This window comes from Anolis carolinensis, chromosome 1, assembly GCF_035594765.1.
Source record: "Anolis carolinensis isolate JA03-04 chromosome 1, rAnoCar3.1.pri, whole genome shotgun sequence".
Taxonomy (NCBI): domain Eukaryota; kingdom Metazoa; phylum Chordata; class Lepidosauria; order Squamata; family Dactyloidae; genus Anolis; species Anolis carolinensis.
In genome coordinates, this window is record NC_085841.1 from 84,485,589 (window position 1) to 84,501,543 (window position 15,955).

At 39.3% G+C, this 15,955-nt stretch overlaps 1 protein-coding gene across 3 annotated transcripts in view; it reads left to right on the forward strand.

Annotated features, from left to right (window-relative positions):
• The window catches only part of map3k5 (mitogen-activated protein kinase kinase kinase 5), a 137,075-nt gene that overhangs the window by 4,792 nt on the left and 116,328 nt on the right, over window positions 1-15,955 (forward strand). The window lies entirely within an intron of this gene.

The window sequence follows — 15,955 nt, forward strand, 5'->3', positions numbered from 1 at the left end:
TTTTATGTTAAGAAACATTATTTTCATCTAGAGATAGATGAGAAATTCATTGAGCTCACATTTTGAAATTGCTTAGTTTACAGGTTTCGAAACTGAACACAGACTGTCACAATTTGCAATTCAAACTCCATAGATTTCCCAGGTTGCAGTGCAATTTGAAAAATTGAAAGTGTATTTAAAAACTGGGGGAAATGTCAAAATGTCCATGAAGAATGCATGCATTTGAAACATATGCAAAGGCGTGATATAGTAATGTCAATGGAAAATAAATATAAACATGCTTGATTTTGAAATTTATGCCCACAAACATGTGTCAGAGTGTGGGGAACCTCACTGTCCAATGCAGAGTTAAATTGTGGACTCTGAGACTGGTAATGGAAAACTGAGTAAGGAGACTGAGACTTGAAATACAGTCTTCCAGTGTATTTTTCCAAGCAGGCAAAATGTGACAAATCCTGTGCTTTTTTTGTGCTTCACAAGTAAACCCCATAAAAGCTAGAATGGTATACATTATGAACCCTGTATCCACAAGGGATCAGTTCTTGAACTTACCATGGAAAGAGGAAAGTGTGGATACAGCATACCCTATTTAAATGAATGACTTCTGTCGTAGGTTACCCAGGAGGAACTACAACATTTCTATAAAGGCATTCTCTTTAGGAATTTGCGAGGATCTCCAGGGCATCTCTATAACTACCTCCTGCAGAAGCATACCAGAGAAGTTCCTGAAGGGCTTACAACATTCCAATAGAGGACATATTTTGTTAGGTGTGGATAGGTGAAATCCCTTGTGCCAGTTCCATGGATATGAATTGCCACTAGATGTGGAAGAGGGAGCCAGAGCCTTTTGTTACGCTTCGTGTTGTTTCCAGTTTCCTTGGTTCTGAAGATAGGAATCAGCTCATACATTCGGCAGCTGTCTGAGCCAGTTGCACCTAAGTGCTGTAAACAAAGGCAAATAGTTGTTTCAATGATAGGTGCCTTGGCAGTCACACCCAGGGCATTATGCCAGGAGGATAAAACTGTGTTCAGAATCAGTTAATTCGTTTTTCTATTTTAGTTTTCAGAATCTTTGACATAACCTTGAAGCCCTTGCATAGGACATTGCCTAATGATTCATGGGACAGACAGTCCCATGCTCTGGTTTTGGGTGGGCACTAGGGCCATTTGTATAGTAGTTACAGCGCGTACACAGCTGAGCGTCTAGACTGTGTCTCCTGACCAACTGCTGAAAAAGTGTTGACCATTGGCATGGTAAATTTAGATCATGACTACTAAATTAGGCACACATAGCTCCTTCAGTACATCCCATAAACAGCTCAGAACCACAAAAACCCATGGTCTCAGTGGGCTGGATTAATCCTATGAATGAGTCCTTAGAGTCGATACACACATCCTCTCTTTATAAGAGAGCCTGGGAACCTTTGGCCTCACTGAGGTTTTGGACTAAAACTCCCACAGTCCTTTAGCATTGGCAGCCCAGGCTGCAATGGTGGAATTCAAAGCCAAAACCTCTGGAGGCCTGCAGGCTCCCCCATCTCTGGTCTGTATAGATAAAGAAAATGGGATAGAATTGACCTTCTCTGTACTTCAGCAGTTCTGTTTGGGTAAACAGAAAATAACTGTAGAAGAGAGTTAAGGAAAGGTTATTTTCTGTGAAATGTTGTGGGCTACATCTAGTTAGTAGAAGTAGTATCTATCCATTGGTTGAAGAAGGGACACAATTGGCTATTCTGTCCTGTCTCCGAGGCTCACCTCACAAATCTAATTCAGCTTTATTGGAGTAGATAAATAATGGAATGACAGGGAGTGCATCTAATAATAATAATAATAATAATATCCCTTGTGTTGTCGAAGGCTTTCATGGCCAGAATCACAGGGTTGTTGTATGTCTTTCGGGCTGTGTGGCCATGTTCCAGAAGCATTCTCTCCTGACGTTTCGCCCACATCTATGGCAGGCATCCTCAGAGGTTGTGAGGTATGGAAGACCAGTTAGGGTCCCACAACCTCTGAGGATGCCTGCCATAGATGTGGGCGAAACGTCAGGAGAGAATGCTTCTGGAACATGGCCACACAGCCCGAAAGACATACAACAACCCAATAATATCCCTTATTTATAACCCGCTTCCATCTCCCTGAGGGGACTCAGGGCGATTGACATGGGGACAAGCCTGATCAACAGATAAAACAATACAACAACATATATAATTAAAACAATAACAGTAAAATAACATTCATAAAATACATAGCGAGCATCAGGACTAAACAGTGGGGCTATTAAGAAATTACAAAAATGCAAGGCAATGAGATTCAGGAATAGGGTAAAGTGCTGAGCGTTAGGGAAGTAAATAGTTAAGACTGGCTGGTGATAAAAATGGACCTACTGTTCAAATGCACGTTGTAACATACAAGTCTTCAAATTTTTGTGGAATGTGGCCAGGGTAGGTGCTAATCTAATCTCCCTAGGGAGAGAGTTCCAGAGCCAGGGGGTCACATTTTAGAATAAATGCGGTTTGAGACCATTTTAACTACCATGGCTTAAGGATGTGGAATTCTGGAAGCTGTAGGCACCAACACTCTTTGGTAAAGAAGCTAAAAAGCTTGTCAAGCCACAATCCCATAATTCCACAGCATTAAGATATGGCAGTTAAAGTGGTAGGGGCCCCGAGTGACACAGTGGGTTAAACTGTTTTTGCCGGTAGGATTGATGACTTGAAGTTTGGGTTGCTGACCTGAAGGTTGCCGGTTCAAATCCAACCTGGGGAGAGCACAGATAAGCTCCCTCTATCAGCTCCAGTCACTCCTGACATGAAAAAAACAGTTAAAGTGGTTTCAAGCTGCATTCATTCTACAGTGTAGCCATACCTAGGAACTTCACAAATATTTTGTAACTTTGGGTGAAGAGTCCTGTTAATATTCCATGAGATAAATGTGAATTATTTAGCTTGACAAACTATTAATAGCAAAAAAGATCAGCAAAAGTTGTGGGAGTATGGGAATTTTCCCATCTCCTCTATATTTAGCTACCACGACGTCAGATCTTTTAGGAAAGAACATTTTTTGCCACGGTAGTTTTTAACAACAGCTGGCATCCTGCTAGAGTGAGCTCAGAGTTTACATGCATGTTCTCCAGAATTTAAGTGACGACTACCACCAGGAATACGGGAAGCTGCTCTATACTGAGCCAGGTCATGAATCTAGTGCAGGATTGTAGTAGCTTTCCAGAGTTTTAAACAGGGATCTCCTTGTAGGGGCCGGGCTGTGGCGCAGCTGTTGAGCAGCTGCCTTAAATCACTCTGACCATGAGGTCATGAGTTCGAGGCCAGCCCGTGGCGGGGTGAGCACCCGTCAATTAAAAATAAAAAATAGCCCCTGCTCGTTGCTGACCTAGCAACCCGAAAGATAGTTGCATCTATCAAGTAGGAGATAAGGTACCACTTATAAAGTGGGGAGGCAAGATTAACTAATTTACGACCTGAAATGAGGAAGTGCCGTCAGTGTGGATGATGAAGCAGCTGCTCCCCCCGGTGGCCAGAATCGAACATCCCCTCAGAAGAACGTTAACTTGCCTCTGCGTGTGTCTCTCAGTCTGTTTGATGTGTTTATGGGCATTGAATGTTTGCCCTATGTGTGTTATAATGTGATCCGCCCTGAGTCCCCTTCGGGGTGAGAAGGGCGGAATATAAATACTGTAAATAAATAAATAAATAAATAGATATATCTAGAAATGCAAATGGAGAGATGCTCTGCCACTGAGCTATGGCTCTTCACAGGTTGTAAGATAATGCTACCACAAGTTTTCAAAATAAATGTGGTGTCATCATAGTTTTATGAACTCTTTTTAACTCTCCCACAATCAAAGCAAAAAGTGCTTACGTTGGATTAAAACATACTTGATTGCTCCTCTGTGCTTGTGGACTTGTGTATGGCTAGATCTGTGTGGTTGTATATGTATGTTCAAGAAGAAACCACATTAATTTCATAGGGTTTTCTTAGGCAAAGAACATTTAGAGGTAGTTTTACCAGACTCTAGCACCTGGTATTCATTGGTCGCCTTCATTCAATGGAGAGGTCCTCTCAGAAGCTTAGCTTGGCTTCTGAGACCAGACAAAATCTGATGCTTTTATGCATTTAGTTGACAGAAGCCAGAAAACCCTGGGCTGGCTATAGCTATTCCCCACCCCCTGGATACATTCAAGAAGCTGTGTGGCTCATGATGCTCAAATTCTTGAGAGTATCCCCAGGGTTTTTTTTAAGCTTTAAATTGACTTTCCCCTGCCTCAGAAAGTTGGAGGATACCCTGGAGTATCCTGTGACTTCGGAGCAGTTTGAATTTCTGGATCAGATCTTGTTTTGACCAAATCTTCTGTACAGGTAGGACACTGGCACTACCACCCTTTCCCTGCAGTGATCAGTGCAGAAAGGGGGGATAGATTGGCCATAGTCATCCATGAGAACTCCTGGCCACTATGGCTACCTTTATCAGAATGAGGTGCCTGCATGGCCAGAAAGAAGAGGATTTACAGGGCCCCCAATAACCAAAGGTACCATGTCCCATCTGATCTTGGAAGATAAGGAAGGTGAGCCATGGTTAGTACTTGGATAAGAAACCACCAGTGAATACAAGATAGAAATAAACTGGCAAGATCACATCTGAGTATTTCTAAGGAAACCCTAAAAATTAATTGTGTCACCATGTGTCGATAACCATATGTGTGCATGTGGAGTCATATTCCTCATTGGGGAAGAGATGCAGTATAAAGGAAGGAAGAGGAATTTTCTTTGAGAAGAACAATCTGAAAGTGAAATATTCCCAGTCTTGTACCGAAGTAGTTCTCAATCTTGTACTAAAATATTTTATAAAGCTATGAGTTGGTTCTATAGCTGATATGTTTAGATCTTTTATGTGTTATATTAGCTACCCTGCCCCCTATATGTGACATAAGTGCAAAAAGGGAAGGATAACTTAGAAAGTTAAAAGTACTCTTGTTGGTGAGGCAACAGTACAGCACAAAACATAAGGTTGAGAAAGCAGACCTTAGTGGTGTAGACATTACAAAAAGTGTAGGTCTGTTCTTAGGTGCAGAGACAGATAATGTTGGGAAATGAAGAAAGATTAAAAGGGGGAGCTGAGAGACAAAGGCTGGAAAGAGGGATTTCTATGTAATACACAGAGAAAGGATTACTTCCACACTCTTTCAGCCTACTCCATCTATGAAAGCCACTGGTGATAAAGTACTTCCACAAGTAGGAGCCCCTGGTGGCGGAGTGGGTTAAAGCCTCGTGACTTGAAGGTTGGGTAGCTGACCTGAAGGCTGCCAGGTTCGAATCCAACCCAGGCAGAGCACGGATGAGCTCCCTCTATCAGCTTCAGCTCCATGTGGGGACATGAGAGAAGCCTCCCACAAGGATGGTACAAACATCAAAACATCCGCGCGTCCCCTGGGCAACGTCCTTGCAGACGGCCAATTCTCTCACACCAGAAGTGACTTGGTGCAAGTCGCTCCTGACACGGAAAAAAAAAAAAAACACTTCCACAAGTTTCCAAAATAGATGTGGTGCTACCTCAACACTGTTCTATAACAAGACATTTCTTTTTAATTGGAACAGAGGATACTAATATATCTAGCAATGGACAAAGGGCGTATCTGAACTGTAGATTTAATGCAATTTGGCACTACAGTAGAGTCTCTTATCCAACCTTTGCTCATCCAACATTCTGTATTATCCAACGCAGTCTGCCGTTTAGTAATCAATGTTTTTGTAATCAAAGTTTTCAATACATTGCGATGTTTTGGTGCTAAATTCGTAAATGCAGTAATTACTACATAACGTTACCGTGTATTGAACTACTTTTTCTGTTGATGTGTTGTAAAACATGTTTTGGTGCATAATTTGTAAAATCATAACGTAATTTGACTTTAATAGGCTTTTCCTTAATACCTCCTTATTATCCAACATTTCCGTATCATTTTGGCCAGGGATAATACATTTTGGAGGTGTTGGGAAGCTTGAAAGCTTTAAAAAATAGTTGTTGGGTTAAATTTTCTCTTACCTAGCATTGTATTATAGTTGTACTAAGTCTTGTGGTAGCAATGATTGAAAGGCAAATTAAGATTATATTCAATATGTATATATAAAACCCTTTTCTGACTCACAGTCACCAGACTATGCTATCTCCTATTTTGCACCATAGTACAACGGTTCCTTAGGCTGATATGATACTTTAGCTTTGACAATGTTTTCCTTACCTCTGTTCTTAATTTCTGACTCATTGGGTTTAAACTCATGTTACTTGAATCATTATTCTAGCCCAATATGCTATTGTTTCTCTTGTTGCCAACCTTTGACTTTAGTGGGTTTTGATTAATTAAATATTTAAAACTGCTTGTTTAATACTTCTCTATTGTAAACATTCTGGCAATTGTGAGATATGTGAAGTTTCACAAACAGCTTTCCCTTTTGACAGTTGTGAACTCTTGTAGAAAAAAATATTCTTTTTGTTATTATTGTTAGCATTGGGGAACATAAACATTTTAGAGTTGTCTGCCATCATTAAGCTTATATTCCAAACATGTTTTTGTTGGAGTAACCTCAGTAGTTGAAAAGTATTAATGGAGTTCTTGGAAAATCTTGGTTCAGAATTATATTGTGATAATCAAGAAACCATTTTGTTAAGACACGAGACTATTTTATCATCTCATTGGTATTTTAGTTGCCCGAAGGTCTTGTCCTTGGTCAAAGTGTTGACTTGCAGTGTTGGAATGCTATGGATCATAGCTATGCAAATTCTAATTGCGTGGCAGGCCAATCATAGACATTTCAAAATTAGCTACAGCAAAAAAACATGGTAGAGTAATTAGGATTATCCACCATAGAGAATGATCAGAAAGGACAGCAGAACTGGTGTGGATATAAAAAGGCACTAGACCTAGGGGTTAGGAATACCAAGCCGCAGGTGATTGAAGGAAGAATTACAGAGATGCATTGAGTTGGAAAAAATGCATATGAAAAATAAAGATATGAAGTAGACATTTGAAAAAGGTCCTTATGGAGAGTATAGGGACTAAAGTAGGTATATAAGCTGTGGTCTTGCATGTGGCATTGGTGGGGCAGGGAATGTATGTAATGGAGGTGGGAAATGTGTGGTCCTCCAAATGTTCCTGTACTACAACTCTCCCATTGCCATTGCTGATGGAGAGATTGTGTTAACAACTTCTGTTCTCATTCCACAATATGCTTGCAGTTCCTGTATTGTTTTTAAATTGCCTGCTAAGGTTTTGTATGGTGCCTTTTCTACCAGTTGCTTTGTATTCACAGTTCCTCTAGGCCAGTGAAAGGACCACAGCTGTAGCTGGGCATCTTTTGAGAGTGCTTTAGTTTTGCATTTCTGCATGACAGGAGATTGAGTTAGATGGCTCTTAGGGTGCCTTCCAACTCTGTGATTCTGCGTAGCTGCTGTTATGCTGTGCTAGAGCTATTGCTGTTTCTAACTGTAAGAGTACTCTATTTGTATGTCCCTCTTCTAATCTTGGAAAGGTGGTAGAATTTGCATGTAACTTCTTTTAGTGGTAATAGTAATTTGTAGTACTTTGTTGATAGAAGATTGTAGTAGTTGTAGAGGTGTATGTGTATTTATTTGCTTTGTATTAAATCAAACGGCTGATATTTTCTTGCATGCACACTTGTGCGCTTGGCCCCCTAAATCTTAAAAGAAATTTTCTCATTCTTAAAATTGGAAGACTTACATGTGCAACTCCCCTGTCTCCACTAACCTGAATTCACTGCTCTAGGTTGCTTGGGGCAATTTTTTCTTGTCTCAACAATGCAACAAATTGCACTCCAGTTTTGGAAACTTTGGCTTCAACGCAACAAACTTCTTATTGTAAAGTTTTCCCCAGTATAGTAGAGTGAGTGCTTTCCTGTTTGGAACCATACATATTTTGCCCCAGTCTGGAAGAAAGAGAGCAGCTTTTTTCTTCCTAAATTCCAGGGATTCTTTTCTCATGGTGTCGTTCTTAACTTGGAATTAACTTGGGAGGAATTGCTACATTCCAGGGATTTCCATTTGACACAGTACGATGAACACACGTAAGTATAATCCAGAGCACTGGTTATAGGACAATTCAAATTCTATTTTAGGATTTCTTGGAACTTACCGTGAAATAGAAAATCTATGCCACCAGTTCTTTCTACTGTATTCTTGAAAGAGGTTTGCATCTAAAACAAATTTGTTCCTCAATAATAGCTGATGTACCAATTTCCACTTCCTACCCTAACACAACTCACAACATGTACCATTGCACAGCAGAAAATGAGTTTTAGCATTATAGTTATTGCCAGTTATTGAAATGAGTATTGTGGAATACAGATGAACCCATTAAACTTTTCAATTTTAATCATTCATCTTTCCCTTCAAGGAGGTTTCTTCCCTTTCCTGCTCACACAGGCGCACAAAACTGGGACATCTGCAATGCACCCAGCCCAGGATTAGCTAGAGCTTGTTCAAATGTAGCTTTGTTTTCTTCCCTTAGAATGTTTGGATAGGGATTGTTCCTAAACATGAAAAGGTCCTTCTTCTAGTGCTTGGAGTCTTGCCTAGAGAGGCCACACTATCATAATAAGCTTTGATTATTGAGTCACTGGTAGAGTGTTTTTGTTGTCTTTGTTTAGGTTCACAAAACAGAAAAGACACCCTGACCCCCTTTTTAAAAAGGGTCAATTAGACATGGTATATTTAATTGGTCATTAGGAGATTTGGGGTGAGATGTCAGCCATATATTGCTGATGCAGAGCTCTGTTTCTTCTGAATAAGGAAAAGCCAAGCGCAGCTGCAAGGTTCCACTTCACAACCAGGCAGGGGGCAATCCTTCTTTCAGGATCCCAGCCACTGCCAGTTATAAACCCTTGAGTCTGTACGTGTGCATGTACAATATGATGAGTCACTGAGGGGCAATATTTGAGACAAATCTTCTACTGATACTAAGTCAAGCAATTTACCACTCAGAAGCACTTTCTTTATTTGAAACAGAGAACTATATATTTATGGTTACTTTAGTCCAACAATCATAACTTGTGTCAATAGTTTACTTCTTCAGTTTCACGTATATACAATATCAAACATATCTTTCATTCTTCAACATTAACCACTTGACTGAAACTTTGTCTTTTTCTTTTTAACATTTTCTCCTTTTCTCCTCCAGCTAGCTCCGCCCCCTTCACTAGCCTAGAAATTGTTACATTTCTACCGAAGCAGCTACGTTACCATGGTGACACATGGCCAATCATCAGTAGCTAACTTCTGCCCACTTTTATCTCCAAATCAACACTAAATAACATAGGCAAAATTTACCAATAAAATAATGCTTTCCGTTACAGCAGCTGACCAGATTATGCCTAAATGGGCCAATAAATGAGGATGCATCTGCACTATAAAAATATAAAGAGTCAAGTCATGACAATTAAAGTAGTATCAAACTGTATTAATTCTTCAGTGTAGGTGCACCCTCAGATAGGGAAAAACAATTCTACAACGATTCATGCATTGGTACCTTGCTAGTTGCACAACTGCAATGCAGCCTGTACAGGGCTACCCTCAAGATTGGTTTGGACACTGTAGTATGGTGAGACATGCCTGGTTGTGCATGTGATACATCTTCCTGAAAGAGCTGCTCATTTAGTTATCAAGCTATGTCCATGGTATTATTAATGCATAAAGCCTTGACATTTTGAGTCCAAGTAACTTGAAGGCTTCTGTATAAGATACCTTAAAACAGGGCTGGCAGTGTGAAAATTGTGGACTGCATTTGAACCCACCAAGGCCTTTCCTATGAACCTTGTTGTGTTGTCTTTCTTTCTGCTTTTTCATTCTCGCGCTTCCTTTCTGTTTTCCATACTTCCATCCTTTCCATGTGTTTATCAGCAAATGTCTAATATCTAATTCCATGATGAAACAGCCACTTCTATAAAGAACCAAAGGAGTTGCTGTTGAAATTGGGCACCAACCACAATTGCAGAAAAGTTGCTGGTGATGCAGCTTCCACCAGGATGCCAGCGCGTCCAGTGTGGTCTGCTAACTCCAGTAAGTTGCCCACTCCTGTGGAAGATTTCTAAGGTATTCAGAGGGCCTTGGTCACAATCTGTTGAATGTCACCATACATGAAGGACTGAGCTCTTGCTGTAGTGGCACCTACTATCTGGAAGTAGTTACCTTCTTGTTACTGTGGGAGACTTTGGAAGTACATGTTCTTTTAAGAAATAGTCAGATATAAAATAAATAAACATATGCATACACACAATTCCAATTTAATTTGTCTTCTTTCCTCCTCCATAGCATATTGTTCCTTAACTATTTCAGTGTGGAGGAAAAGCATTTTCTGAAATTATCCCAGTGGTGGTTATCATGTGGCTCTTCAGATCTTATTTGACTGCAATTTCAGCATTCTTCACCATTGGCTGTGATGGGTAGAGCTACAGGGATTTGCAGTCAAACAAAATCTAAGGTGCTTTTTGGTTTCTGTTCCATACAGTACTGAGAAACTGATTGATGCAATATGGTTAACTGTGATAACCACTTCTTCTTCTCATTATTATTTCATTTATTTGTATCCCACTTTTATCTCAGTGATTGAAATGTAAAGTGGCCCACAACAATTAGAAAAAATATCATATAAATACTAAAATAGAGTTAAATATAAACATTGCTTAAAATGGCTTAAAAACAGTTAAAATGCTTCCAATATTGTACAGCATCATGGTATAGATTCAGGTGATTAAGAAATATGAGTTGAGAACTCCTTATCCACAGTGCTTTGGGCCAAAAGTATATTGGATTTCAGCTTTTTTTCTATTTTGGGAATACTTGTTTTTACATATACATATATTATGAGATATTTTGGAGATGTTACTCAAGTCTAAACATGAAATCCATTTATGTTTCATACACACTTTGTGTACATAGCCTGAAGGTGATTTTACACAATATTTTAAAATAATTTTGAGCATGAAACTAAGTTTGTGTACCTTGAACCATCAGAAAACAAAGGTGTCATTATCTCCACCTTGTGGATCACCTCAAATTGTACAGTATTTCAGATTTTGGAATTCTGGATATGGGATGCTCAACCTGTAACTACATTTAGACGAATAATATTATGTGCCAGATTTACACATTACCTGGCAATGTGTTTCTTTTAGAGCTTGCAAAAGATTTTTCTTAGATTGCAACACCAGACTTTGGTTTATTGCATGCTTACTGGATTTTTAAAATGATTATAATGTGGTTCTTCTTTTCCATAAGTCTCTTAAAAGATACATTTCTTTTATTTTATGAGTTCCTTCCTACAGGACAATTCATTCATCTTTCATAGCTGATTATATTGATATGTTCTCACTATCTGGATCTTGTTGTTTAGTAGTGTTGTGGGTTGTCTTTCAGCTTAATTGTGCACTTCATAGTAGCTTAGTGTAATGTTTCACGTTGGTGCTACACAGTAGTAGCACAGTTGCTTTTTCCCAGGTTAGCTATTAAGGCCTATCCTAACAGGGACTTGCATCTTTCTCCTTTGCCTCCTATAAGCCTGTCGTCCACTCACTTTGCAAGATGTAAGAATGTGTCCCTAGTAGCTGACATTTGCCACCTCAGCTGCAGCCATAAGACTGCTTCTTGGCATTGTTGCCTTAGATCTTAGGTACCATACAGTATTTTTTTCCTGACCATTTTCAGTCCCACATAAATGTCAAAGACCAGAAGACATTTCTAATGCATGATTTGCAGCATGTTTGCTGGCGAGGACATACCATCGCCTCCAATACTGCCCTGCACCATTTCATTAATAGGGACTTATCTATGTTTGTTGGTACCCTTGGGCGACCTGGACCCAAAGCCCTGCAGATACTGTGAGCCCATTTTATTCCATTGGTTTTTCAGCCTCTGGTAGCTATGCCAGTGAGCTGAAAAAAGACTCAGCCTAGTTGAAAGATCAATAATTGTTTTAAGCTTTTAAATATTAATGGCATGAACCAGTACTGTTTGCACACTGTAGCCTATTGTCCCATGCTCACTTTCCATGAAGCTAGTCCATTTTACTTCTGAATATAAGTATATAAGTCTCATAGATTCCATTTGGTGATTTGCTAGTACACATATGCTTGAATATTTTCTTTTGAATCAGTGGGAGTTATGGTGCTTCCCTTTAGCTGAGTCATGCTCCTTTGTATTTGTGTTGTTTAAATAAATGCATTTAGGAGCCCCTTAGTTTTCAGTTATTGTGCTTGTTTCCAGCTTTCCACATTCTGCCTCAGATTGGAAGTTTATTATAACTATTCCTAAAGGTATTAATTCATTGTCAAAATTGGATAGTGTCTTGGTAATAATGATGAAGAATCTCTTGGCATTTTAAAGTCTAACATAGCCTGACCTTCTGTGGGCTGGACTTTGCTTCCCGAAATGTTTTGTATTGATTTTACTTAGCACAAATCCTGTGAATATTGATATGACAGTACAGGATTCCAATGTAGTGAGAAAACTATGGAACCATGGTGTGGAACAGAAATTGATTTATTGCAGAAGACACAAATGACGTCTTATGTTAGTTTGGGCTCATGACGTTGGTCTGTCAAGTACTAAACTGAAAAAGGACACCTGGAGGGAAACAGGGAGGCTGTACGTCATGACTTGATAGTCATATGGTTTTGGGAATGAGCTGGTGAACATTTTCTGTTGTATGTCAGCATTCATAAATGTTAAAAGCTGCAAGGGAATGCTGCAATACTTAAACAAGACAAGCACTTGAACATTCTTGCAATGGGTGTTAATTATGGCAGTACTTACCAGACACAGTCAATTTATGCATCATGTTCTGGGGAGAGGACACAATTTGGAATCAGTCTTGAGGTCAGCCTCACTGCCTCCCCACTCCATAGCATAAATTAATCAATGAATTGGGCTGTACTGTACTATGGTCATGTTAATGTGGCATTAAGTGTCATCTAATTTTTAAACAACCGTCCCTTATGGATACAAAATAAGCAGCTTAGTTAATGTATCATTCTAATTTTGCAGTAGAGGCTAATGTAGAGGGGGAATCATGACGGCCTGTTTCTAGGCTAAAAGAGGCAACCTAGGCTTTAATGGGAGATGCCACACTGCACAGTTTTCGGGAGAATTAGGTTGGCATGGGGAAAGCCTTCACTGATGGTTTTTCCTATGGGAGAAGAGTTTAATTCTTACGTTTAGGTTGTGGTGATTTAGAGCAAAAACCAAAATTTCCATTTAGTAGAATCACCAGGAAGGACCCCAGAGACATTAAGCTGACTTGATACATTTCAAATTTAAGTGTGATATAATTCATTAGTTGAAGAACTGTCTCTCCCTTTCTGGTAAGATCATTATGTGAAATATCTAAACTATCCAAGTTTACCCTTTTGTTACCCTTTCAGTTTGGGAAAGACTCACTTTGTGGTGGTTCACATGTTTCCAACATAATGTAAGGGACATTAAGATTCTTAGAAAGCTAGTGTGGCACACTGGCTTGATCACTGGACTACACAGCCCTGGAGACAAGGGTTTGAATCACTACTCAGCCTTGGAAACATATTGGTGGCCTTGGGCAAGCAACACTCCCTTTGCCTCAGAAGATGGCAGTTTGAAGTCGCCTTTCACATGAGTCTGGTTAAGAAAAATCTGGTAAAGCCTTAGCGGCTCCATAAGTCATAAATTACTTGAAGGCATAAAATGATCCTAACATAGTATTGCTAATGCTGTGACCTATCCTGTCATCTTGAATGTACCCCATCTTATCTGATTTTGGAAGCTAATGAAGGTTGGGTCTTAGTGTAGTCCTTGAACAGAAAACTTCAAGGGAATACCATGCATCTCCAGATTGGTCTAGGACAGTGGTTCTCAACCTGTGGGTCCCCAGGTGTTTTGGTCTACAACACCCAGTAATCCCAGCCATTTTACCAGCTGTTAGGATTTCTGGGAGTTGAAGGCCAAAACATTTGGGTACCCACAGTTTGAGAACCACTGGTCTAGGTAATATTCCTGCTGAAAATCCTCTAGCCCACCACAGTTTTAAAAAAACAGACTTTATTCCTTGGCATAAATGTTTGCATAAAAGTTTGTAATTTTAAGAATGATGCCAGAGAATTTGGGTTGTTATATTTCACTGCAGACATATTACGAAAGGTAGACTTTTCAAGAACAGACCAGAGATGTATCAATGCAGTCTTGTCTATTTTAGGAACAACTGTCCTATTATAAATTTTAAATGGTCCGTTTATAGAAATCACATGGTATATGAAACTTGTAGAAATTACCCTTTATTTCAATGCAACAGTTTTTATTTTCCAAACTCAGATGCAGCAGGGGTTGCCTTCTTCTGCCAGAACTTTACAGCATTCAAAAGGTCACCTGTGAGTTTCTATACATGGGCTGAGATTTTCCATTTTCACCACCTTCAATTCCAGAATGGCATCTGTTGCAGCAAGAGAGATATGCCACCTTTAATAAAAAGCAAAAATAAAAATAAAAATCAACAACCCTATTTTGAAAGCGTCTTCCAAAATGCATCCATTTTTTCTTTCATCAGCCTGCATCCTTCTTAAGATTGCAGTTTTGGTGACCAGATTTATACATTTATGCTCTATTTTAGCATATTGGGGGAGAGCGGATAAGGCAGGATTATTTCGTCCCTTTTTTGCATTTCAGTAAGGAATGATGAAGGGAGCTGCTGTTCATCTTTCTTGTTGTAGCTAGGAACTTACAGCTGTAGTAAGATTGGCCAGAGCAGAATCCCTCTTTTTTCCATCTTTAGCATCATTGCATTGTTTACTGTGGACACACTGCTGCAGCCTGACAATGTCAGTTATATTTCACCATACTCCCAACACTGACTGTTAAACCCCTTCCAGCAAGACAGAGGATAAGGAAAAAGAGGGAGCTAGGCAGGTATAAAAATGTGATTTTGGGAACAGATATTTGAAGGGCAACGGGAGTGCTGCTGTTTCTGCTGTAACAGGCAGGGTTAAAACTGGTGGCAGAGAAAATAGGACAAACCAGTGAAGGAGAAGGATAGAAAACAGCTTATGGCTTCTTCTTCTTCTGGTTTTTTTTTAAATTTGTGTCAAAAGCATTGCATGATGAATATGTTTTTTTCTGGTTTATCTTCTGTCATTGAAATTCTGGACTGCCATGGGGCAGATCCAGTGAGACTACTTACTTGCAAGTCAGTTTTTGGAACCTGAGAAGAGGTTTTTCATGCTTACTGCCAGCCCAATATGTTTAAAATCTTATGTAATATTAAAGGCTGAATGGAAAGAAGGAATGATGGTGGGAAGAAGATTATTGAGAAGTACATTGCAATCCAATGGAATATTCTACAGCCATGGTCTCGAGTGTCCTTCTGACATACATATCACGGAAGTGGTCTATGTGTAGTTGTGCTGGTGTAGTAGAACATCTGCCAAATCCAATAAACATATAGTTGGTGCATTTTCAGTATGGGATTGTATCCTAAGATAACTGGTTAATACTTTAAGCATATTAAACTTATTTTACGCAACTAAGGACTTTATCACACAAGTTTAGTAAATCACAGTTACAGCAAGTTAATATAGTAGAGACTCGGTTAACCGGAATTCAAGCAACAGGAACTCTCAAGCAACTAGCCAAAAAACCAAGAAAGAATACCTTTTAAAACCTATATTTATAACATAGTAAAGCAATAACATTGTTTAATTGTTAAGTTTGTTTTTATTTGTTCTGATTTGTTTTTAATTGCTATATTTCAATATTCATATCAAGTCAATACAGTGCTTATGGTATGGTATAGTATGGGGTAAAATATTAGCTAGACCTATTTTAATAGGAAGTCTCCAGCAACCATATATCTCTTTGTATCTTTCTGTTGTTGCTTTGCATTTCAATCATTAGTGGAACACCTCTTTTGGCAGC